General features: G+C 77.1%; 21 non-coding genes across 21 annotated transcripts; all 21 read right to left on the bottom strand.

The window, feature by feature from the left end:
• Nucleotides 1-179: 179 nt before the first annotated feature.
• Nucleotides 180-299, bottom strand: LOC149744997 (5S ribosomal RNA). The gene has a single exon (XR_016390284.1). It is a non-coding gene; the product is annotated as a 5S ribosomal RNA (ribosomal RNA).
• A 934-nt stretch (nt 300-1,233) lies between these two features.
• LOC149744996 (5S ribosomal RNA) lies at nt 1,234-1,352 on the bottom strand. The gene has a single exon (XR_016389683.1). It is a non-coding gene; the product is annotated as a 5S ribosomal RNA (ribosomal RNA).
• Nucleotides 1,353-2,285: 933 nt separating this feature from the next.
• LOC149744995 (5S ribosomal RNA) lies at nt 2,286-2,404 on the bottom strand. Its single transcript, XR_016390561.1, has one exon. It is a non-coding gene; the product is annotated as a 5S ribosomal RNA (ribosomal RNA).
• A 933-nt stretch (nt 2,405-3,337) lies between these two features.
• Nucleotides 3,338-3,456, bottom strand: LOC149744994 (5S ribosomal RNA). Its single transcript, XR_016389682.1, has one exon. It is a non-coding gene; the product is annotated as a 5S ribosomal RNA (ribosomal RNA).
• A 933-nt stretch (nt 3,457-4,389) lies between these two features.
• Nucleotides 4,390-4,508, bottom strand: LOC149744993 (5S ribosomal RNA). Its single transcript, XR_016390560.1, has one exon. It is a non-coding gene; the product is annotated as a 5S ribosomal RNA (ribosomal RNA).
• A 933-nt stretch (nt 4,509-5,441) lies between these two features.
• LOC149744992 (5S ribosomal RNA) lies at nt 5,442-5,560 on the bottom strand. Its single transcript, XR_016390252.1, has one exon. It is a non-coding gene; the product is annotated as a 5S ribosomal RNA (ribosomal RNA).
• Nucleotides 5,561-6,493: 933 nt separating this feature from the next.
• LOC149744991 (5S ribosomal RNA) lies at nt 6,494-6,612 on the bottom strand. Its single transcript, XR_016390242.1, has one exon. It is a non-coding gene; the product is annotated as a 5S ribosomal RNA (ribosomal RNA).
• Nucleotides 6,613-7,545: 933 nt separating this feature from the next.
• Nucleotides 7,546-7,664, bottom strand: LOC149744990 (5S ribosomal RNA). Its single transcript, XR_016390559.1, has one exon. It is a non-coding gene; the product is annotated as a 5S ribosomal RNA (ribosomal RNA).
• A 933-nt stretch (nt 7,665-8,597) lies between these two features.
• LOC149744989 (5S ribosomal RNA) lies at nt 8,598-8,716 on the bottom strand. The gene has a single exon (XR_016390558.1). It is a non-coding gene; the product is annotated as a 5S ribosomal RNA (ribosomal RNA).
• A 933-nt stretch (nt 8,717-9,649) lies between these two features.
• LOC149744988 (5S ribosomal RNA) lies at nt 9,650-9,768 on the bottom strand. The gene has a single exon (XR_016390376.1). It is a non-coding gene; the product is annotated as a 5S ribosomal RNA (ribosomal RNA).
• Nucleotides 9,769-10,701: 933 nt separating this feature from the next.
• On the bottom strand, nt 10,702-10,820 carry LOC149744987 (5S ribosomal RNA). The gene has a single exon (XR_016390557.1). It is a non-coding gene; the product is annotated as a 5S ribosomal RNA (ribosomal RNA).
• A 933-nt stretch (nt 10,821-11,753) lies between these two features.
• On the bottom strand, nt 11,754-11,872 carry LOC149744986 (5S ribosomal RNA). Its single transcript, XR_016390556.1, has one exon. It is a non-coding gene; the product is annotated as a 5S ribosomal RNA (ribosomal RNA).
• Nucleotides 11,873-12,805: 933 nt separating this feature from the next.
• Nucleotides 12,806-12,924, bottom strand: LOC149744985 (5S ribosomal RNA). The gene has a single exon (XR_016390555.1). It is a non-coding gene; the product is annotated as a 5S ribosomal RNA (ribosomal RNA).
• Nucleotides 12,925-13,856: 932 nt separating this feature from the next.
• LOC149744984 (5S ribosomal RNA) lies at nt 13,857-13,976 on the bottom strand. Its single transcript, XR_016390283.1, has one exon. It is a non-coding gene; the product is annotated as a 5S ribosomal RNA (ribosomal RNA).
• Nucleotides 13,977-14,910: 934 nt separating this feature from the next.
• On the bottom strand, nt 14,911-15,029 carry LOC149744983 (5S ribosomal RNA). The gene has a single exon (XR_016390375.1). It is a non-coding gene; the product is annotated as a 5S ribosomal RNA (ribosomal RNA).
• Nucleotides 15,030-15,962: 933 nt separating this feature from the next.
• On the bottom strand, nt 15,963-16,081 carry LOC149744982 (5S ribosomal RNA). Its single transcript, XR_016390554.1, has one exon. It is a non-coding gene; the product is annotated as a 5S ribosomal RNA (ribosomal RNA).
• Nucleotides 16,082-17,015: 934 nt separating this feature from the next.
• Nucleotides 17,016-17,134, bottom strand: LOC149744981 (5S ribosomal RNA). The gene has a single exon (XR_016390553.1). It is a non-coding gene; the product is annotated as a 5S ribosomal RNA (ribosomal RNA).
• A 932-nt stretch (nt 17,135-18,066) lies between these two features.
• On the bottom strand, nt 18,067-18,186 carry LOC149744980 (5S ribosomal RNA). Its single transcript, XR_016390281.1, has one exon. It is a non-coding gene; the product is annotated as a 5S ribosomal RNA (ribosomal RNA).
• Nucleotides 18,187-19,119: 933 nt separating this feature from the next.
• On the bottom strand, nt 19,120-19,238 carry LOC149744979 (5S ribosomal RNA). The gene has a single exon (XR_016390552.1). It is a non-coding gene; the product is annotated as a 5S ribosomal RNA (ribosomal RNA).
• Nucleotides 19,239-20,172: 934 nt separating this feature from the next.
• LOC149744978 (5S ribosomal RNA) lies at nt 20,173-20,291 on the bottom strand. Its single transcript, XR_016390551.1, has one exon. It is a non-coding gene; the product is annotated as a 5S ribosomal RNA (ribosomal RNA).
• A 933-nt stretch (nt 20,292-21,224) lies between these two features.
• Nucleotides 21,225-21,343, bottom strand: LOC149744977 (5S ribosomal RNA). Its single transcript, XR_016389681.1, has one exon. It is a non-coding gene; the product is annotated as a 5S ribosomal RNA (ribosomal RNA).
• Nucleotides 21,344-22,264: the final 921 nt, after the last annotated feature.

Below are 22,264 nucleotides of genomic sequence, written 5' to 3'. Positions count from 1 at the left end.
TCCAGGGCCGCCTTCTGGCCGCCTGGCGGGCCGGGCCGGCGGGGAGCGCCCCCTCCGGCGCGTGCGCCGTGGTGGGAGGGGCCTGAGGAGGAGGGGCCTGCAGCGGGGCCCCGGCGCGGGCGGAGCCGGCGGCCACCGCCCGCGGGCGAGTAAAGGAGAAGGCGGAGCGGGAGGCAAAAAGCCTACAGCACCCGGTATTCCCAGGCGGTCTCCCATCCAAGTACTAACCAGGCCCGACCCTGCTTAAGCTTCCGAGATCAGACGAGATCGGGCGCGTTCAGGGTGGTATGGCCGTAGACGGGGGCGGGGACGGCGGGCTGCCTCTTGAGGCCCACTTTCGCTGGCGCTTGCGCCTCACCGCCAGCCTGGCGGTCAGCCCGCCCCGGCAGGACCCCGTCGCCCGCCCAGGCAGGGGGAACGGAGGTCTCGGGTACCGGGCGGTGGCGGAGGCGGAGGGTTTGGCCACCCCCTCCCAGCCGAGGGCGGGCGTGACCCAGCGAACCCTTCGGCGCTTGGCGCCCCGCCCAAGATCCGGCCCGTCGCTCACAGGGACGTGGCCCCGGAGGCTTCAGGGCCCGGGGCCCGCGGTCCCTTGGGCATCGCCCCTGCCCGCCCACGCGGCGCTAGGCGCCGCCCAGCCGCAGCCCGGGCCGGCCCTCCTGCCCGACAGCAGCTGGCCCGAAGCCACTGGGAGCCACCATCGTGTCGCCACGGCCCCTCAGCCCCGGCGAGGCCACCCTTGCCCGCACACCACCCGCCGAGCTCAGGAGCCCGCCCCTGGCGGCCGGCAGGCCCGGGGAAGCGGCCCCTGCCCTCGATCCCGCTCCCGCACCCGGCCGCGGCGGCGACACGGCGGGGGGCGGGGCTTTTGCCGGAGGGAGCTGTGGAGGGACACACCCACCGGCACACAGGTGGCGGCCCCGGGGCGGGGCGCCGGTGGGGGCGGCCAGGTGCAGGTCGAGGGGCTCGCTGGCCGAAGGGACGGCAACCGGGCCCGCGGCGGAGCCTGGGTCCGGGCCAGGCACCCTGGGGGCGTCTGGGGTGCGGCTGCCTTCCAGGGCCGCCTTCTGGCCGCCTGGCGGGCCGGGCCGGCGGGGAGCGCCCCCTCCGGCGCGCGCGCCGTGGTGGGAGGGGCCAGAGGAGGAGGGGCCTGCAGCGGGGCCCCGGCGCGGGCGGAGCCGGCGGCCACCGCCCGCGGGCGAGTTAAAGGAGAAGGCGGAGCGGGAGGCAAAAAGCCTACAGCACCCGGTATTCACAGGCGGTCTCCCATCCAAGTACTAACCAGGCCCGACCCTGCTTAGCTTCCGAGATCAGACGAGATCGGGCGCGTTCAGGGTGGTATGGCCGTAGACGGGACGGGGACGGCGGGCTGCCTCTTGAGGCCCACTTTCGCTGGCGCTTGCGCCTCACCGCCAGCCTGGCGGTCAGCCCGCCCCGGCAGGACCCCGTCGCCCGCCCAGGCAGGGGGAACGGAGGTCTCGGGTACCGGGCGGTGGCGGAGGCGGAGGATTTGGCCACCCCCTCCCAGCTGAGGGCGGGCGTGACCCAGCGAACCCTTCGGCGCTTGGCGCCCCGCCCAAGATCCGGCCCGTCGCTCACAGGGACGTGGCCCCGGAGGCTTCAGGGCCCGGGGCCCGCGGTCCCTTGGGCATCGCCCCTGCCCGCCCACGCGGCGCTAGGCGCCGCCCAGCCGCAGCCCGGGCCGGCCCTCCTGCCCGACAGCAGCTGGCCCGAAGCCACTGGGAGCCACCATCGTGTCGCCACGGCCCCTCAGCCCCGGCGAGGCCACCCTTGCCCGCACACCACCCGCCGGGCTCAGTAGCCCGCCCCTGGCGGCCGGCAGGCCCAGGGAAGCGGCCCCGGCCCTCGATCCCGCTCCCGCACCCGGCCGCGGCGGCGACACGGCGGGGGGCGGGGCTTTTGCCGGAGGGAGCTGTGGAGGGACACACCCACCGGCACACAGGTGGCGGCCCCGGGGCGGGGCGCCGGTGGGGGCGGCCAGGTGCAGGTCGAGGGGCTCGCTGGCCGAAGGGACGGCAACCGGGCCCGCGGCGGAGCCTGGGTCCGGGCCAGGCACCCCGGGGGCGTCTGGGGTGCGGCTGCCTTCCAGGGCCGCCTTCTGGCCGCCTGGCGGGCCGGGCCGGCGGGGAGCGCCCCCTCTGGCGCGCGCGCCGTGGTGCGAGGGGCCTGAGGAGGCGGGGCCTGCAGCGGAGCCCCGGCGCGGGCGGAGCCGGCGGCCACCGCCCGCGGGCGAGTTCAAGGAGAAGGCGGAGCGGGAGGCAAAAAGCCTACAGCACCCGGTATTCCCAGGCGGTCTCCCATCCAAGTACTAACCAGGCCCGACCCTGCTTAGCTTCCGAGATCAGACGAGATCGGGCGCGTTCAGGGTGGTATGGCCGTAGACGGGACGGGGACGGCGGGCTGCCTCTTGAGGCCCACTTTCGCTGGCGCTTGCGCCTCACCGCCAGCCTGGCGGTCAGCCCGCCCCGGCAGGACCCCGTCGCCCGCCCAGGCAGGGGGAACGGAGGTCTCGGGTACCGGGCGGTGGCGGAGGCGGAGGGTTTGGCCACCCCCTCCCAGCCGAGGGCGGGCGTGACCCAGCGAACCTTTCGGCGCTTGGCGCCCCGCCCAAGATCCGGCCCGTCGCTCACAGGGACGTGGCCCCGGAGGCTTCAGGGCCCGGGGCCCGCGGTCCCTTGGGCATCGCCCCTGCTCGCCCACGCGGCGCTAGGCGCCGCCCAGCCGCAGCCCGGGCCGGCCCTCCTGCCCGACAGCAGCTGGCCCGAAACCACTGGGAGCCACCATCGTGTCGCCACGGCCCCTCAGCCCCGGCGAGGCCACCCTTGCCCGCACACCACCCGCCGAGCTCAGGAGCCCGCCCCTGGCGGCCGGCAGGCCCGGGGAAGCGGCCCCTGCCCTCGATCCCGCTCCCGCACCCGGCCGCGGCTGCGACACGGCGGGGGGCGGGGCTTTTGCCGGAGGGAGCTGTGGAGGGACACACCCACCGGCACACAGGTGGCGGCCCCGGGGCGGGGCGCCGGTGGGGGCGGCCAGGTGCAGGTCGAGGGGCTCGCTGGCCGAAGGGACGGCAACCGGGCCCGCGGCGGAGCCTGGGTCCGGGCCAGGCACCCCGGGGGCGTCTGGGGTGCGGCTGCCTTCCAGGGCCGCCTTCTGGCCGCCTGGCGGGCCGGGCCGGCGGGGAGCGCCCCCTCCGGCGCGCGCGCCGTGGTGGGAGGGGCCTGAGGAGGCGGGGCCTGCAGCGGGGCCCCGGCGCGGGCGGAGCCGGCGGCCACCGCCCGCGGGCGAGTTAAAGGAGAAGGCGGAGCGGGAGGCAAAAAGCCTACAGCACCCGGTATTCACAGGCGGTCTCCCATCCAAGTACTAACCAGGCCCGACCCTGCTTAGCTTCCGAGATCAGACGAGATCGGGCGCGTTCAGGGTGGTATGGCCGTAGACGGGACGGGGACGGCGGGCTGCCTCTTGAGGCCCACTTTCGCTGGCGCTTGCGCCTCACCGCCAGCCTGGCGGTCAGCCCGCCCCGGCAGGACCCCGTCGCCCGCCCAGGCAGGGGGAACGGAGGTCTCGGGTACCGGGCGGTGGCGGAGGCGGAGGATTTGGCCACCCCCTCCCAGCTGAGGGCGGGCGTGACCCAGCGAACCCTTCGGCGCTTGGCGCCCCGCCCAAGATCCGGCCCGTCGCTCACAGGGACGTGGCCCCGGAGGCTTCAGGGCCCGGGGCCCGCGGTCCCTTGGGCATCGCCCCTGCCCGCCCACGCGGCGCTAGGCGCCGCCCAGCCGCAGCCCGGGCCGGCCCTCCTGCCCGACAGCAGCTGGCCCGAAGCCACTGGGAGCCACCATCGTGTCGCCACGGCCCCTCAGCCCCGGCGAGGCCACCCTTGCCCGCACACCACCCGCCGGGCTCAGTAGCCCGCCCCTGGCGGCCGGCAGGCCCAGGGAAGCGGCCCCGGCCCTCGATCCCGCTCCCGCACCCGGCCGCGGCGGCGACACGGCGGGGGGCGGGGCTTTTGCCGGAGGGAGCTGTGGAGGGACACACCCACCGGCACACAGGTGGCGGCCCCGGGGCGGGGCGCCGGTGGGGGCGGCCAGGTGCAGGTCGAGGGGCTCGCTGGCCGAAGGGACGGCAACCGGGCCCGCGGCGGAGCCTGGGTCCGGGCCAGGCACCCCGGGGGCGTCTGGGGTGCGGCTGCCTTCCAGGGCCGCCTTCTGGCCGCCTGGCGGGCCGGGCCGGCGGGGAGCGCCCCCTCTGGCGCGCGCGCCGTGGTGCGAGGGGCCTGAGGAGGCGGGGCCTGCAGCGGAGCCCCGGCGCGGGCGGAGCCGGCGGCCACCGCCCGCGGGCGAGTTCAAGGAGAAGGCGGAGCGGGAGGCAAAAAGCCTACAGCACCCGGTATTCCCAGGCGGTCTCCCATCCAAGTACTAACCAGGCCCGACCCTGCTTAGCTTCCGAGATCAGACGAGATCGGGCGCGTTCAGGGTGGTATGGCCGTAGACGGGACGGGGACGGCGGGCTGCCTCTTGAGGCCCACTTTCGCTGGCGCTTGCGCCTCACCGCCAGCCTGGCGGTCAGCCCGCCCCGGCAGGACCCCGTCGCCCGCCCAGGCAGGGGGAACGGAGGTCTCGGGTACCGGGCGGTGGCGGAGGCGGAGGGTTTGGCCACCCCCTCCCAGCCGAGGGCGGGCGTGACCCAGCGAACCTTTCGGCGCTTGGCGCCCCGCCCAAGATCCGGCCCGTCGCTCACAGGGACGTGGCCCCGGAGGCTTCAGGGCCCGGGGCCCGCGGTCCCTTGGGCATCGCCCCTGCCCGCCCACGCGGCGCTAGGCGCCGCCCAGCCGCAGCCCGGGCCGGCCCTCCTGCCCGACAGCAGCTGGCCCGAAACCACTGGGAGCCACCATCGTGTCGCCACGGCCCCTCAGCCCCGGCGAGGCCACCCTTGCCCGCACACCACCCGCCGAGCTCAGGAGCCCGCCCCTGGCGGCCGGCAGGCCCGGGGAAGCGGCCCCTGCCCTCGATCCCGCTCCCGCACCCGGCCGCGGCTGCGACACGGCGGGGGGCGGGGCTTTTGCCGGAGGGAGCTGTGGAGGGACACACCCACCGGCACACAGGTGGCGGCCCCGGGGCGGGGCGCCGGTGGGGGCGGCCAGGTGCAGGTCGAGGGGCTCGCTGGCCGAAGGGACGGCAACCGGGCCCGCGGCGGAGCCTGGGTCCGGGCCAGGCACCCCGGGGGCGTCTGGGGTGCGGCTGCCTTCCAGGGCCGCCTTCTGGCCGCCTGGCGGGCCGGGCCAGCGGGGAGCGCCCCCTCCGGCGCGCGCGCCGTGTTGGGAGGGGCCTGAGGAGGCGGGGCCTGCAGCGGGGCCCCGGCGCGGGCGGAGCCGGCGGCCACCGCCCGCGGGCGAGTTAAAGGAGAAGGCGGAGCGGGAGGCAAAAAGCCTACAGCACCCGGTATTCACAGGCGGTCTCCCATCCAAGTACTAACCAGGCCCGACCCTGCTTAGCTTCCGAGATCAGACGAGATCGGGCGCGTTCAGGGTGTTATGGCCGTAGACGGGACGGGGACGGCGGGCTGCCTCTTGAGGCCCACTTTCGCTGGCGCTTGCGCCTCACCGCCAGCCTGGCGGTCAGCCCGCCCCGGCAGGACCCCGTCGCCCGCCCAGGCAGGGGGAACGGAGGTCTCGGGTACCGGGCGGTGGCGGAGGCGGAGGATTTGGCCACCCCCTCCCAGCTGAGGGCGGGCGTGACCCAGCGAACCCTTCGGCGCTTGGCGCCCCGCCCAAGATCCGGCCCGTCGCTCACAGGGACGTGGCCCCGGAGGCTTCAGGGCCCGGGGCCCGCGGTCCCTTGGGCATCGCCCCTGCCCGCCCACGCGGCGCTAGGCGCCGCCCAGCCGCAGCCCGGGCCGGCCCTCCTGCCCGACAGCAGCTGGCCCGAAGCCACTGGGAGCCACCATCGTGTCGCCACGGCCCCTCAGCCCCGGCGAGGCCACCCTTGCCCGCACACCACCCGCCGGGCTCAGTAGCCCGCCCCTGGCGGCCGGCAGGCCCAGGGAAGCGGCCCCGGCCCTCGATCCCGCTCCCGCACCCGGCCGCGGCGGCGACACGGCGGGGGGCGGGGCTTTTGCCGGAGGGAGCTGTGGAGGGACACACCCACCGGCACACAGGTGGCGGCCCCGGGGCGGGGCGCCGGTGGGGGCGGCCAGGTGCAGGTCGAGGGGCTCGCTGGCCGAAGGGACGGCAACCGGGCCCGCGGCGGAGCCTGGGTCCGGGCCAGGCACCCCGGGGGCGTCTGGGGTGCGGCTGCCTTCCAGGGCCGCCTTCTGGCCGCCTGGCGGGCCGGGCCGGCGGGGAGCGCCCCCTCCGGCGCGCGCGCCGTGGTGGGAGGGGCCTGAGGAGGCGGGGCCTGCAGCGGGGCCCCGGCGCGGGCGGAGCCGGCGGCCACCGCCCGCGGGCGAGTTAAAGGAGAAGGCGGAGCGGGAGGCAAAATGCCTACAGCACCCGGTATTCCCAGGCGGTCTCCCATCCAAGTACTAACCAGGCCCGACCCTGCTTAGCTTCCAAGATCAGACGAGATCGGGCGCGTTCAGGGTAGTATGGCCGTAGACAGGGGCGGGGACGGCGGGCTGCCTCTTGAGGCCCACTTTCGCTGGCGCTTGCGCCTCACCGCCAGCCTGGCGGTCAGCCCGCCCCGGCAGGACCCCGTCGCCCGCCCAGGCAGGGGGAACGGAGGTCTCGGGTACCGGGCGGTGGCGGAGGCGGAGGGTTTGGCCACCCCCTCCCAGCCGAGGGCGGGCGTGACCCAGCGAACCCTTCGGCGCTTGGCGCCCCGCCCAAGATCCGGCCCGTCGCTCACAGGGACGTGGCCCCGGAGGCTTCAGGGCCCGGGGCCCGCGGTCCCTTGGGCATCGCCCCTGCCCGCCCACGCGGCGCTAGGCGCCGCCCATCCGCAGCCCGGGCCGGCCCTCCTGCCCGACAGCAGCTGGCCCGAAGCCACTGGGAGCCACCATCGTATCGCAACGGCCCCTCAGCCCCGGCGAGGCCACCCTTGCCCGCACACCACCCGCCGAGCTCAGGAGCCCGCCCCTGGCGGCCGGCAGGCCCGGGGAACCGGCCCCTGCCCTCGATCCCGCTCCCGCACCCGGCAGCGGCGGCGACACGGCGGGGGCGGGGCTTTTGCCGGAGGGAGCTGTGGAGGGACACACCCACCGGCACACAGGTGGCGGCCCCGGGGCGGGGCGCCGGTGGGGGCGGCCAGGTGCAGGTCGAGGGGCTCGCTGGCCGAAGGGACGGCAACCGGGCCCGCGGCGGAGCCTGGGTCCGGGCCAGGCACCCCGGGGGCGTCTGGGGTGCGGCTGCCTTCCAGGGCCGCCTTCTGGCCCCCTGGCGGGCCGGGCCGGCGGGGAGCGCCCCCTCCGGTGCGCGCGCCGTGGTGGGAGGGGCCTGAGGAGGCGGGGCCTGCAGCGGGGCCCCGGCGCGGGCGGAGCCGGCGGCCCCCGCCCGCGGGCGAGTTAAAGGAGAAGGCGGAGCGGGAGGCAAAAAGCCTACAGCACCCGGTATTCCCAGGCGGTCTCCCATCCAAGTACTAACCAGGCCCGACCCTGCTTAGCTTCCGAGATCAGACGAGATCGGGCGCGTTCAGGGTGGTATGGCCGTAGACGGGACGGGGACGGCGGGCTGCCTCTTGAGGCCCACTTTCGCTGGCGCTTGCGCCTCACCGCCAGCCTGGCGGTCAGCCCGCCCCGGCAGGACCCCGTCGCCCGCCCAGGCAGGGGGAACGGAGGTCTCGGGTACCGGGCGGTGGCGGAGGCGGAGGGTTTGGCCACCCCCTCCCAGCCGAGGGCGGGCGTGACCCAGCGAACCCTTCGGCGCTTGGCGCCCCGCCCAAGATCCGGCCCGTCGCTCACAGGGACGTGGCCCCGGAGGCTTCAGGGCCCGGGGCCCGCGGTCCCTTGGGCATCGCCCCTGCCCGCCCACGCGGCGCTAGGCGCCGCCCAGCCGCAGCCCGGGCCGGCCCTCCTGCCCGACAGCAGCTGGCCCGAAACCACTGGGAGCCACCATCGTGTCGCCACGGCCCCTCAGCCCCGGCGAGGCCACCCTTGCCCGCACACCACCCGACGAGCTCAGGAGCCCGCCCCTGGCGGCCGGCAGGCCCGGGGAAGCGGCCCCTGCCCTCGATCCCGCTCCCGCACCCGGCCGCGGCGGCGACACGGCGGGGGGCGGGGCTTTTGCCGGAGGGAGCTGTGGAGGGACACACCCACCGGCACACAGGTGGCGGCCCCGGGGCGGGGCGCCGGTGGGGGCGGCCAGGTGCAGGTCGAGGGGCTCGCTGGCCGAAGGGACGGCAACCGGGCCCGCGGCGGAGCCTGGGTCCGGGCCAGGCACCCCGGGGGCGTCTGGGGTGCGGCTGCCTTCCAGGGCCGCCTTCTGGCCCCCTGGCGGGCCGGGCCGGCGGGGAGCGCCCCCTCCGGCGCGCGCGCCGTGGTGGGAGGGGCCTGAGGAGGCGGGGCCTGCAGCGGGGCCCCGGCGCGGGCGGAGCCGGCGGCCCCCGCCCGCGGGCGAGTTAAAGGAGAAGGCGGAGCGGGAGGCAAAAAGCCTACAGCACCCGGTATTCCCAGGCGGTCTCCCATCCAAGTACTAACCAGGCCCGACCCTGCTTAGCTTCCGAGATCAGACGAGATCGGGCGCGTTCAGGGTGGTATGGCCGTAGACGGGACGGGGACGGCGGGCTGCCTCTTGAGGCCCACTTTCGCTGGCGCTTGCGCCTCACCGCCAGCCTGGCGGTCAGCCCGCCCCGGCAGGACCCCGTCGCCCGCCCAGGCAGGGGGAACGGAGGTCTCGGGTACCGGGCGGTGGCGGAGGCGGAGGGTTTGGCCACCCCCTCCCAGCCGAGGGCGGGCGTGACCCAGCGAACCCTTCGGCGCTTGGCGCCCCGCCCAAGATCCGGCCCGTCGCTCACAGGGACGTGGCCCCGGAGGCTTCAGGGCCCGGGGCCCGCGGTCCCTTGGGCATCGCCCCTGCCCGCCCAAGCGGCGCTAGGCGCCGCCCAGCCGCAGCCCGGGCCGGCCCTCCTGCCCGATAGCAGCTGGCCCGAAGCCACTGGGAGCCACCATCGTGTCGCCACGGCCCCTCAGCCCCGGCGAGGCCACCCTTGCCCGCACACCACCCGCCGAGCTCAGGAGCCCGCCCCTGGCGGCCGGCAGGCCCGGGGAAGCGGCCCCTGCCCTCGATCCCGCTCCCGCACCCGGCCGCGGCGGCGACACGGCGGGGGGCGGGGCTTTTGCCGGAGGGAGCTGTGGAGGGACACACCCACCGGCACACAGGTGGCGGCCCCGGGGCGGGGCGCCGGTGGGGGCGGCCAGGTGCAGGTCGAGGGGCTCGCTGGCCGAAGGGACGGCAACCGGGCCCGCGGCGGAGCCTGGGTCCGGGCCAGGCACCCTGGGGGCGTCTGGGGTGCGGCTGCCTTCCAGGGCCGCCTTCTGGCCGCCTGGCGGGCCGGGCCGGCGGGGAGCGCCCCCTCCGGCGCGCGCGCCGTGGTGGGAGGGGCCAGAGGAGGAGGGGCCTGCAGCGGGGCCCCGGCGCGGGCGGAGCCGGCGGCCACCGCCCGCGGGCGAGTTAAAGGAGAAGGCGGAGCGGGAGGCAAAAAGCCTACAGCACCCGGTATTCCCAGGCGGTCTCCCATCCAAGTACTAACCAGGCCCGACCCTGCTTAGCTTCCGAGATCAGACGAGATCGGGCGCGTTCAGGGTTGTATGGCCGTTGACGGGGGCGGGGACGGCGGGCTGCCTCTTGAGGCCCACTTTCGCTGGCGCTTGCGCCTCACCGCCAGTCTGGCGGTCAGCCCGCCCCGGCAGGACCCCGTCGCCCGCCCAGGCAGGGGGAACGGAGGTCTCGGGTACCGGCCGGTGGCGGAGGCGGAGGGTTTGGCCACCCCCTCCCAGCCGAGGGCGGGCGTGACCCAGCGAACCCTTCGGCGCTTGGCGCCCCGCCAAGATCCTGCCCGTCGCTCACAGGGACGTGGCCCCGGAGGATTCAGGGCCCGGGGCCCGCGGTCCCTTGGGCATCGCCCCTGCCCGCCCACGCGGCGCTAGGAGCCGCCCAGCCGCAGCCCGGGCCGGCCCTCCTGCCCGACAGCGGCTGGCCCGAAGCCACTAGGAGCCACCATCGTGTCGCCACGGCCCCTCAGCCCCGGCGAGGCCACCCTTGCCCGCACACCACCCGCCGGGCTCAGTAGCCCGCCCCTGGCGGCCGGCAGGCCCGGGGAAGCGGCACCGGCCCTCGATCCCGCTCCCGCACCCGGCCGCGGCGGCGACACGGCGGGGGGCGGGGCTTTTGCCGGAGGGAGCTGTGGAGGGACACACCCACCGGCACACAGGTGGCGGCCCCGGGGCGGGGCGCCGGTGGGGGCGGCCAGGTGCAGGTCGAGGGGCTCGCTGGCCGAAGGGACGGCAACCGGGCCCGCGGCGGAGCCTGGGTCCGGGCCAGGCACCCCGGGGGCGTCTGGGGTGCGGCTGCCTTCCAGGGCCGCCTTCTGGCCGCCTGGCGGGCCGGGCCGGCGGGGAGCGCCCCCTCTGGCGCGCGCGCCGTGGTGCGAGGGGCCTGAGGAGGCGGGGCCTGCAGCGGAGCCCCGGCGCGGGCGGAGCCGGCGGCCACCGCCCGCGGGCGAGTTCAAGGAGAAGGCGGAGCGGGAGGCAAAAAGCCTACAGCACCCGGTATTCCCAGGCGGTCTCCCATCCAAGTACTAACCAGGCCCGACCCTGCTTAGCTTCCGAGATCAGACGAGATCGGGCGCGTTCAGGGTGGTATGGCCGTAGACGGGACGGGGACGGCGGGCTGCCTCTTGAGGCCCACTTTCGCTGGCGCTTGCGCCTCACCGCCAGCCTGGCGGTCAGCCCGCCCCGGCAGGACCCCGTCGCCCGCCCAGGCAGGGGGAACGGAGGTCTCGGGTACCGGGCGGTGGCGGAGGCGGAGGGTTTGGCCACCCCCTCCCAGCCGAGGGCGGGCGTGACCCAGCGAACCTTTCGGCGCTTGGCGCCCCGCCCAAGATCCGGCCCGTCGCTCACAGGGACGTGGCCCCGGAGGCTTCAGGGCCCGGGGCCCGCGGTCCCTTGGGCATCGCCCCTGCCCGCCCACGCGGCGCTAGGCGCCGCCCAGCCGCAGCCCGGGCCGGCCCTCCTGCCCGACAGCAGCTGGCCCGAAACCACTGGGAGCCACCATCGTGTCGCCACGGCCCCTCAGCCCCGGCGAGGCCACCCTTGCCCGCACACCACCCGCCGAGCTCAGGAGCCCGCCCCTGGCGGCCGGCAGGCCCGGGGAAGCGGCCCCTGCCCTCGATCCCGCTCCCGCACCCGGCCGCGGCTGCGACACGGCGGGGGGCGGGGCTTTTGCCGGAGGGAGCTGTGGAGGGACACACCCACCGGCACACAGGTGGCGGCCCCGGGGCGGGGCGCCGGTGGGGGCGGCCAGGTGCAGGTCGAGGGGCTCGCTGGCCGAAGGGACGGCAACCGGGCCCGCGGCGGAGCCTGGGTCCGGGCCAGGCACCCCGGGGGCGTCTGGGGTGCGGCTGCCTTCCAGGGCCGCCTTCTGGCCGCCTGGCGGGCCGGGCCGGCGGGGAGCGCCCCCTCCGGCGCGCGCGCCGTGTTGGGAGGGGCCTGAGGAGGCGGGGCCTGCAGCGGGGCCCCGGCGCGGGCGGAGCCGGCGGCCACCGCCCGCGGGCGAGTTCAAGGAGAAGGCGGAGCGGGAGGCAAAAAGCCTACAGCACCCGGTATTCCCAGGCGGTCTCCCATCCAAGTACTAACCAGGCCCGACCCTGCTTAGCTTCCGAGATCAGACGAGATCGGGCGCGTTCAGGGTGGTATGGCCGTAGACGGGACGGGGACGGCGGGCTGCCTCTTGAGGCCCACTTTCGCTGGCGCTTGCGCCTCACCGCCAGCCTGGCGGTCAGCCCGCCCCGGCAGGACCCCGTCGCCCGCCCAGGCAGGGGGAACGGAGGTCTCGGGTACCGGGCGGTGGCGGAGGCGGAGGGTTTGGCCACCCCCTCCCAGCCGAGGGCGGGCGTGACCCAGCGAACCTTTCGGCGCTTGGCGCCCCGCCCAAGATCCGGCCCGTCGCTCACAGGGACGTGGCCCCGGAGGCTTCAGGGCCCGGGGCCCGCGGTCCCTTGGGCATCGCCCCTGCCCGCCCACGCGGCGCTAGGCGCCGCCCAGCCGCAGCCCGGGCCGGCCCTCCTGCCCGACAGCAGCTGGCCCGAAGCCACTGGGAGCCACCATCGTGTCGCCACGGCCCCTCAGCCCCGGCGAGGCCACCCTTGCCCGCACACCACCCGCCGGGCTCAGTAGCCCGCCCCTGGCGGCCGGCAGGCCCAGGGAAGCGGCCCCGGCCCTCGATCCCGCTCCCGCACCCGGCCGCGGCGGCGACACGGCGGGGGGCGGTGCTTTTGCCGGAGGGAGCTGTGGAGGGACACACCCATGGGCACACAGGTGGCGGCCCCGGGGCGGGGCGCCGGTGGGGGCGGCCAGGTGCAGGTCGAGGGGCTCGCTGGCCGAAGGGACGGCAACCGGGCCCGCGGCGGAGCCTGGGTCCGGGCCAGGCACCCCGGGGGCGTCTGGGGTGCGGCTGCCTTCCAGGGCCGCCTTCTGGCCGCCTGGCGGGCCGGGCCGGCGGGGAGCGCCCCCTCTGGCGCGCGCGCCGTGGTGCGAGGGGCCTGAGGAGGCGGGGCCTGCAGCGGAGCCCCGGCGCGGGCGGAGCCGGCGGCCACCGCCCGCGGGCGAGTTCAAGGAGAAGGCGGAGCGGGAGGCAAAAAGCCTACAGCACCCGGTATTCCCAGGCGGTCTCCCATCCAAGTACTAACCAGGCCCGACCCTGCTTAGCTTCCGAGATCAGACGAGATCGGGCGCGTTCAGGGTGGTATGGCCGTAGACGGGACGGGGACGGCGGGCTGCCTCTTGAGGCCCACTTTCGCTGGCGCTTGCGCCTCACCGCCAGCCTGGCGGTCAGCCCGCCCCGGCAGGACCCCGTCGCCCGCCCAGGCAGGGGGAACGGAGGTCTCGGATACCGGGCGGTGGCGGAGGCGGAGGGTTTGGCCACCCCCTCCCAGCCGAGGGCGGGCGTGACCCAGCGAACCTTTCGGCGCTTGGCGCCCCGCCCAAGATCCGGCCCGTCGCTCACAGGGACGTGGCCCCGGAGGCTTCAGGGCCCGGGGCCCGCGGTCCCTTGGGCATCGCCCCTGCCCGCCCACGCGGCGCTAGGCGCCGCCCAGCCGCAGCCCGGGCCGGCCCTCCTGCCCGACAGCAGCTGGCCCGAAACCACTGGGAGCCACATTCGTGTCGCCACGGCCCCTCAACCCCGGCGAGGCCACCCTTGCCCGCACACCACCCGACGAGCTCAGGAGCCCGCCCCTGGCGGCCGGCAGGCCCGGGGAAGCGGCCCCTGCCCTCGATCCCGCTCCCGCACCCGGCCGCGGCGGCGACACGGCGGGGGGCGGGGCTTTTGCCGGAGGGAGCTGTGGAGGGACACACCCACCGGCACACAGGTGGCGGCCCCGGGGCGGGGCGCCGGTGGGGGCGGCCAGGTGCAGGTCGAGGGGCTCGCTGGCCGAAGGGACGGCAACCGGGCCCGCGGCGGAGCCTGGGTCCGGGCCAGGCACCCTGGGGGCGTCTGGGGTGCGGCTGCCTTCCAGGGCCGCCTTCTGGCCGCCTGGCGGGCCGGGCCGGCGGGGAGCGCCCCCTCCGGCGCGTGCGCCGTGGTGGGAGGGGCCTGAGGAGGAGGGGCCTGCAGCGGGGCCCCGGCGCGGGCGGAGCCGGCGGCCACCGCCCGCGGGCGAGTAAAGGAGAAGGCGGAGCGGGAGGCAAAAAGCCTACAGCACCCGGTATTCCCAGGCGGTCTCCCATCCAAGTACTAACCAGGCCCGACCCTGCTTAAGCTTCCGAGATCAGACGAGATCGGGCGCGTTCAGGGTGGTATGGCCGTAGACGGGGGCGGGGACGGCGGGCTGCCTCTTGAGGCCCACTTTCGCTGGCGCTTGCGCCTCACCGCCAGCCTGGCGGTCAGCCCGCCCCGGCAGGACCCCGTCGCCCGCCCAGGCAGGGGGAACGGAGGTCTCGGGTACCGGGCGGTGGCGGAGGCGGAGGGTTTGGCCACCCCCTCCCAGCCGAGGGCGGGCGTGACCCAGCGAACCCTTCGGCGCTTGGCGCCCCGCCCAAGATCCGGCCCGTCGCTCACAGGGACGTGGCCCCGGAGGCTTCAGGGCCCGGGGCCCGCGGTCCCTTGGGCATCGCCCCTGCCCGCCCACGCGGCGCTAGGCGCCGCCCAGCCGCAGCCCGGGCCGGCCCTCCTGCCCGACAGCAGCTGGCCCGAAGCCACTGGGAGCCACCATCGTGTCGCCACGGCCCCTCAGCCACGGCGAGGCCACCCTTGCCCGCACACCACCCGCCGAGCTCAGGAGCCCGCCCCTGGCGGCCGGCAGGCCCGGGGAAGCGGCCCCTGCCCTCGATCCCGCTCCCGCACCCGGCCGCGGCGGCGACACGGCGGGGGGCGGGGCTTTTGCCGGAGGGAGCTGTGGAGGGACACACCCACCGGCACACAGGTGGCGGCCCCGGGGCGGGGCGCCGGTGGGGGCGGCCAGGTGCAGGTCGAGGGGCTCGCTGGCCGAAGGGACGGCAACCGGGCCCGCGGCGGAGCCTGGGTCCGGGCCAGGCACCCTGGGGGCGTCTGGGGTGCGGCTGCCTTCCAGGGCCGCCTTCTGGCCGCCTGGCGGGCCGGGCCGGCGGGGAGCGCCCCCTCCGGCGCGCGCGCCGTGGTGGGAGGGGCCAGAGGAGGAGGGGCCTGCAGCGGGGCCCCGGCGCGGGCGGAGCCGGCGGCCACCGCCCGCGGGCGAGTTAAAGGAGAAGGCGGAGCGGGAGGCAAAAAGCCTACAGCACCCGGTATTCCCAGGCGGTCTCCCATCCAAGTACTAACCAGGCCCGACCCTGCTTAGCTTCCGAGATCAGACGAGATCGGGCGCGTTCAGGGTTGTATGGCCGTTGACGGGGGCGGGGACGGCGGGCTGCCTCTTGAGGCCCACTTTCGCTGGCGCTTGCGCCTCACCGCCAGCCTGGCGGTCAGCCCGCCCCGGCAGGACCCCGTCGCCCGCCCAGGCAGGGGGAACGGAGGTCTCGGGTACCGGCCGGTGGTGGAGGCGGAGGGTTTGGCCACCCCCTCCCAGCCGAGGGTGGGCGTGACCCAGCGAACCCTTCGGCGCTTGGCGCCCCGCCAAGATCCCGCCCGTCGCTCACAGGGACGTGGCCCCGGAGGCTTCAGGGCCCGGGGCCCGCGGTCCCTTGGGCATCGCCCCTGCCCGCCCACGCGGCGCTAGGAGCCGCCCAGCCGCAGCCCGGGCCGGCCCTCCTACCCGACAGCGGCTGGCCCGAAGCCACTGGGAGCCACCATCGTGTCGCCACGGCCCCTCAGCCCCGGCGAGGCCACCCTTGCCCGCACACCACCCGCCGGGCTCAGTAGCCCGCCCCTGGCGGCCGGCAGGCCCGGGGAAGCGGCCCCGGCCCTCGATCCCGCTCCCGCACCCGGCCGCGGCGGCGACACGGCGGGGGGCGGGGCTTTTGCCGGAGGGAGCTGTGGAGGGACACACCCACCGGCACACAGGTGGCGGCCCCGGGGCGGGGCGCCGGTGGGGGCGGCCAGGTGCAGGTCGAGGGGCTCGCTGGCCGAAGGGACGGCAACCGGGCCCGCGGCGGAGCCTGGGTCCGGGCCAGGCACCCCGGGGGCGTCTGGGGTGCGGCTGCCTTCCAGGGCCGCCTTCTGGCCGCCTGGCGGGCCGGGCCGGCGGGGAGCGCCCCCTCCGGCGCGCGCGCCGTGGTGGGAGGGGCCTGAGGAGGCGGGGCCTGCAGCGGGGCCCCGGCGCGGGCGGAGCCGGCGGCCACCGCCCGCGGGCGAGTTAAAGGAGAAGGCGGAGCGGGAGGCAAAAAGCCTACAGCACCCGGTATTCCCAGGCGGTCTCCCATCCAAGTACTAACCAGGCCCGACCCTGCTTAGCTTCCGAGATCAGACGAGATCGGGCGCGTTCAGGGTGGTATGGCCGTAGACGGCGGCGGGGACGGCGGGCTGCCTCTTGAGGCCCACTTTGGCTGGCGCTTGCGCCTCACCGCCAGCCTGGCGGTCAGCCCGCCCCGGCAGGACCCCGTCGCCCGCCCAGGCAGGGGGAACGGAGGTCTCGGGTACCGGGCGGTGGCGGAGGCGGAGGATTTGGCCACCCCCTCCCAGCTGAGGGCGGGCGTGACCCAGCGAACCCTTCGGCGCTTGGCGCCCCGCCCAAGATCCGGCCCGTCGCTCACAGGGACGTGGCCCCGGAGGCTTCAGGGCCCGGGGCCCGCGGTCCCTTGGGCATCGCCCCTGCCCGCCCACGCGGCGCTAGGCGCCGCCCAGCCGCAGCCCGGGCCGGCCCTCCTGCCCGACAGCAGCTGGCCCGAAGCCACTGGGAGCCACCATCGTGTCGCCACGGCCCCTCAGCCCCGGCGAGGCCACCCTTGCCCGCACACCACCCGCCGGGCTCAGTAGCCCGCCCCTGGCGGCCGGCAGGCCCAGGGAAGCGGCCCCGGCCCTCGATCCCGCTCCCGCACCCGGCCGCGGCGGCGACACGGCGGGGGGCGGGGCTTTTGCCGGAGGGAGCTGTGGAGGGACACACCCACCGGCACACAGGTGGCGGCCCCGGGGCGGGGCGCCGGTGGGGGCGGCCAGGTGCAGGTCGAGGGGCTCGCTGGCCGAAGGGACGGCAACCGGGCCCGCGGCGGAGCCTGGGTCCGGGCCAGGCACCCCGGGGGCGTCTGGGGTGCGGCTGCCTTCCAGGGCCGCCTTCTGGCCCCCTGGCGGGCCGGGCCGGCGGGGAGCGCCCCCTCCGGCGCGCGCGCCGTGGTGGGAGGGGCCTGAGGAGGCGGGGCCTGCAGCGGGGCCCCGGCGCGGGCGGAGCCGGCGGCCCCCGCCCGCGGGCGAGTTAAAGGAGAAGGCGGAGCGGGAGGCAAAAAGCCTACAGCACCCGGTATTCCCAGGCGGTCTCCCATCCAAGTACTAACCAGGCCCGACCCTGCTTAGCTTCCGAGATCAGACGAGATCGGGCGCGTTCAGGGTGGTATGGCCGTAGACGGGACGGGGACGGCGGGCTGCCTCTTGAGGCCCACTTTCGCTGGCGCTTGCGCCTCACCGCCAGCCTGGCGGTCAGCCCGCCCCGGCAGGACCCCGTCGCCCGCCCAGGCAGGGGGAACGGAGGTCTCGGGTACCGGGCGGTGGCGGAGGCGGAGGGTTTGGCCACCCCCTCCCAGCCGAGGGCGGGCGTGACCCAGCGAACCTTTCGGCGCTTGGCGCCCCGCCCAAGATCCGGCCCGTCGCTCACAGGGACGTGGCCCCGGAGGCTTCAGGGCCCGGGGCCCGCGGTCCCTTGGGCATCGCCCCTGCCCGCCCACGCGGCGCTAGGCGCCGCCCAGCCGCAGCCCGGGCCGGCCCTCCTGCCCGACAGCAGCTGGCCCGAAACCACTGGGAGCCACCATCGTGTCGCCACGGCCCCTCAGCCCCGGCGAGGCCACCCTTGCCCGCACACCACCCGCCGGGCTCAGTAGCCCGCCCCTGGCGGCCGGCAGGCCCGGGGAAGCGGCCCCTGCCCTCGATCCCGCTCCCGCACCCGGCCGCGGCTGCGACACGGCGGGGGGCGGGGCTTTTGCCGGAGGGAGCTGTGGAGGGACACACCCACCGGCACACAGGTGGCGGCCCCGGGGCGGGGCGCTGGAGGGGGCGGCCAGGTGCAGGTCGAGGGGCTCGCTGGCCGAAGTGACGGCAACCGGGCCCGCGGCGGAGCCTGGGTCCGGGCCAGGCACCCTGGGGGCGTCTGGGGTGCGGCTGCCTTCCAGGGCCGCCTTCTGGCCGCCTGGCGGGCCGGGCCGGCGGGGAGCGCCCCCTCCGGCGCGTGCGCCGTGGTGGGAGGGGCCTGAGGAGGAGGGGCCTGCAGCGGGGCCCCGGCGCGGGCGGAGCCGGCGGCCACCGCCCGCGGGCGAGTAAAGGAGAAGGCGGAGCGGGAGGCAAAAAGCCTACAGCACCCGGTATTCCCAGGCGGTCTCCCATCCAAGTACTAACCAGGCCCGACCCTGCTTAAGCTTCCGAGATCAGACGAGATCGGGCGCGTTCAGGGTGGTATGGCCGTAGACGGGGGCGGGGACGGCGGGCTGCCTCTTGAGGCCCACTTTCGCTGGCGCTTGCGCCTCACCGCCAGCCTGGCGGTCAGCCCGCCCCGGCAGGACCCCGTCGCCCGCCCAGGCAGGGGGAACGGAGGTCTCGGGTACCGGGCGGTGGCGGAGGCGGAGGGTTTGGCCACCCCCTCCCAGCCGAGGGCGGGCGTGACCCAGCGAACCCTTCGGCGCTTGGCGCCCCGCCAAGATCCCGCCCGTCGCTCACAGGGACGTGGCCCCGGAGGCTTCAGGGCCCGGGGCCCACGGTCCCTTGGGCATCGCCCCTGCCCGCCCACGCGGCGCTAGGCGCCGCCCGGCCGCAGCCCGGGCCGGCCCTCCTGCCCGACAGCAGCTGGCCCGAAGCCACTGGGAGCCACCATCGTGTCGCCACGGCCCCTCAGCCCCGGCGAGGCCACCCTTGCCCGCACACCACCCGCCGGGCTCAGGAGCCCGCCCCTGGCGGCCGGCAGGCCCGGGGAAGCGGCCCCTGCCCTCGATCCCGCTCCCGCACCCGGCCGCGGCGGCGACACGGCGGGGGGCGGGGCTTTTGCCGGAGGGAGCTGTGGAGGGACACACCCACCGGCACACAGGTGGCGGCCCCGGGGCGGGGCGCCGGTGGGGGCGGCCAGGTGCAGGTCGAGGGGCTCGCTGGCCGAAGGGACGGCAACCGGGCCCGCGGCGGAGCCTGGGTCCGGGCCAGGCACCCCGGGGGCGTCTGGGGTGCGGCTGCCTTCCAGGGCCGCCTTCTGGCCGCCTGGCGGGCCGGGCCGGCGGGGAGCGCCCCCTCCGGCGCGCGCGCCGTGGTGGGAGGGGCCTGAGGAGGCGGGGCCTGCAGCGGGGCCCCGGCGCGGGCGGAGCCGGCGGCCACCGCCCGCGGGCGAGTTAAAGGAGAAGGCGGAGCGGGAGGCAAAAAGCCTACAGCACCCGGTATTCCCAGGCGGTCTCCCATCCAAGTACTAACCAGGCCCGACCCTGCTTAGCTTCCGAGATCAGACGAGATCGGGCGCGTTCAGGGTGGTATGGCCGTAGACGGCGGCGGGGACGGCGGGCTGCCTCTTGAGGCCCACTTTGGCTGGCGCTTGCGCCTCACTGCCAGCCTGGCGGTCAGCCCGCCCCGGCAGGACCCCGTCGCCCGCCCAGGCAGGGGGAACGGAGGTCTCGGGTACCGGGCGGTGGCGGAGGCGGAGGGTTTGGCCACCCCCTCCCAGCCGAGGGCGGGCGTGACCCAGCGAACCCTTCGGCGCTTGGCGCCCCGCCCAAGATCCGGCCCGTCGCTCACAGGGACGTGGCCCCGGAGGCTTCAGGGCCCGGGGCCCGCGGTCCCTTGGGCATCGCCCCTGCCCGCCCACGCGGCGCTAGGCGCCGCCCAGCCGCAGCCCGGGCCGGCCCTCCTGCCCGACAGCAGCTGGCCCGAAGCCACTGGGAGCCACCATCGTGTCGCCACGGCCCCTCAGCCCCGGCGAGGCCACCCTTGCCCGCACACCAGCCGCCGAGCTCAGGAGCCCGCCCCTGGCGGCCGGCAGGCCCGGGGAAGCGGCCCCTGCCCTCGATCCCGCTCCCGCACCCGGCCGCGGCGGCGACACGGCGGGGGTCGGGGCTTTTGCCGGAGGGAGCTGTGGAGGGACACACCCACCGGCACACAGGTGGCGGCCCCGGGGCGGGGCGCCGGTGGGGGCGGCCAGGTGCAGGTCGAGGGGCTCGCTGGCCGAAGGGACGGCAACCGGGCCCGCGGCGGAGCCTGGGTCCGGGCCAGGCACCCTGGGGGCGTCTGGGGTGCGGCTGCCTTCCAGGGCCGCCTTCTGGCCGCCTGGCGGGCCGGGCCGGCGGGGAGCGCCCCCTCCGGCGCGTGCGCCGTGGTGGGAGGGGCCTGAGGAGGAGGGGCCTGCAGCGGGGCCCCGGCGCGGGCGGAGCCGGCGGCCACCGCCCGCGGGCGAGTTCAAGGAGAAGGCGGAGCGGGAGGCAAAAAGCCTACAGCACCCGGTATTCCCAGGCGGTCTCCCATCCAAGTACTAACCAGGCCCGACCCTGCTTAGCTTCCGAGATCAGACGAGATCGGGCGCGTTCAGGGTGGTATGGCCGTAGACGGGACGGGGACGGCGGGCTGCCTCTTGAGGCCCACTTTCGCTGGCGCTTGCGCCTCACCGCCAGCCTGGCGGTCAGCCCGCCCCGGCAGGACCCCGTCGCCCGCCCAGGCAGGGGGAACGGAGGTCTCGGGTCCCGGGCGGTGGCGGAGGCGGAGGGTTTGGCCACCCCCTCCCAGCCGAGGGCGGGCGTGACCCAGCGAACCTTTCGGCGCTTGGCGCCCCGCCCAAGATCCGGCCCGTCGCTCACAGGGACGTGGCCCCGGAGGCTTCAGGGCCCGGGGCCCGCGGTCCCTTGGGCATCGCCCCTGCCCGCCCACGCGGCGCTAGGCGCCGCCCAGCCGCAGCCCGGGCCGGCCCTCCTGCCCGACAGCAGCTGGCCCGAAACCACTGGGAGCCACCATCGTGTCGCCACGGCCCCTCAGCCCCGGCGAGGCCACCCTTGCCCGCACACCACCCGCCGAGCTCAGGAGCCCGCCCCTGGCGGCCGGCAGGCCCGGGGAAGCGGCCCCTGCCCTCGATCCCGCTCCCGCACCCGGGCGCGGCTGCGACACGGCGGGGGGCGGGGCTTTTGCCGGAGGGAGCTGTGGAGGGACACACCCACCGGCACACAGGTGGCGGCCCCGGGGCGGGGCGCCGGTGGGGGCGGCCAGGTGCAGGTCGAGGGGCTCGCTGGCCGAAGGGACGGCAACCGGGCCCGCGGCGGAGCCTGGGTCCGGGCCAGGCACCCCGGGGGCGTCTGGGGTGCGGCTGCCTTCCAGGGCCGCCTTCTGGCCGCCTGGCGGGCCGGGCCGGCGGGGAGCGCCCCCTCCGGCGCGCGCGCCGTGTTGGGAGGGGCCTGAGGAGGCGGGGCCTGCAGCGGGGCCCCGGCGCGGGCGGAGCCGGCGGCCACCGCCCGCGGGCGAGTTAAAGGAGAAGGCGGAGCGGGAGGCAAAAAGCCTACAGCACCCGGTATTCACAGGCGGTCTCCCATCCAAGTACTAACCAGGCCCGACCCTGCTTAGCTTCCGAGATCAGACGAGATCGGGCGCGTTCAGGGTGGTATGGCCGTAGACGGGACGGGGACGGCGGGCTGCCTCTTGAGGCCCACTTTCGCTGGCGCTTGCGCCTCACCGCCAGCCTGGCGGTCAGCCCGCCCCGGCAGGACCCCGTCGCCCGCCCAGGCAGGGGGAACGGAGGTCTCGGGTACCGGGCGGTGGCGGAGGCGGAGGATTTGGCCACCCCCTCCCAGCTGAGGGCGGGCGTGACCCAGCGAACCCTTCGGCGCTTGGCGCCCCGCCCAAGATCCGGCCCGTCGCTCACAGGGACGTGGCCCCGGAGGCTTCAGGGCCCGGGGCCCGCGGTCCCTTGGGCATCGCCCCTGCCCGCCCACGCGGCGCTAGGCGCCGCCCAGCCGCAGCCCGGGCCGGCCCTCCTGCCCGACAGCAGCTGGCCCGAAGCCACTGGGAGCCACCATCGTGTCGCCACGGCCCCTCAGCCCCGGCGAGGCCACCCTTGCCCGCACACCACCCGCCGGGCTCAGTAGCCCGCCCCTGGCGGCCGGCAGGCCCAGGGAAGCGGCCCCGGCCCTCGATCCCGCTCCCGCACCCGGCCGCGGCGGCGACACGGCGGGGGGCGGGGCTTTTGCCGGAGGGAGCTGTGGAGGGACACACCCATGGGCACACAGGTGGCGGCCCCGGGGCGGGGCGCCGGTGGGGGCGGCCAGGTGCAGGTCGAGGGGCTCGCTGGCCGAAGGGACGGCAACCGGGCCCGCGGCGGAGCCTGGGTCCGGGCCAGGCACCCCGGGGGCGTCTGGGGTGCGGCTGCCTTCCAGGGCCGCCTTCTGGCCGCCTGGCGGGCCGGGCCGGCGGGGAGCGCCCCCTCTGGCGCGCGCGCCGTGGTGCGAGGGGCCTGAGGAGGCGGGGCCTGCAGCGGAGCCCCGGCGCGGGCGGAGCCGGCGGCCACCGCCCGCGGGCGAGTTCAAGGAGAAGGCGGAG

This window comes from Delphinapterus leucas, chromosome 19 (genome assembly GCF_059928025.1).
Source record: "Delphinapterus leucas isolate spDelLeu-1000000601 "Yukka" chromosome 19, BTC_Dleu_Yukka2, whole genome shotgun sequence".
Classification (NCBI taxonomy): Eukaryota; Metazoa; Chordata; class Mammalia; order Artiodactyla; family Monodontidae; genus Delphinapterus; species Delphinapterus leucas.
The sequence above is the reverse complement of the archived record's forward strand: the minus strand, read 5'-3'. Positions and strand labels throughout refer to the sequence as shown.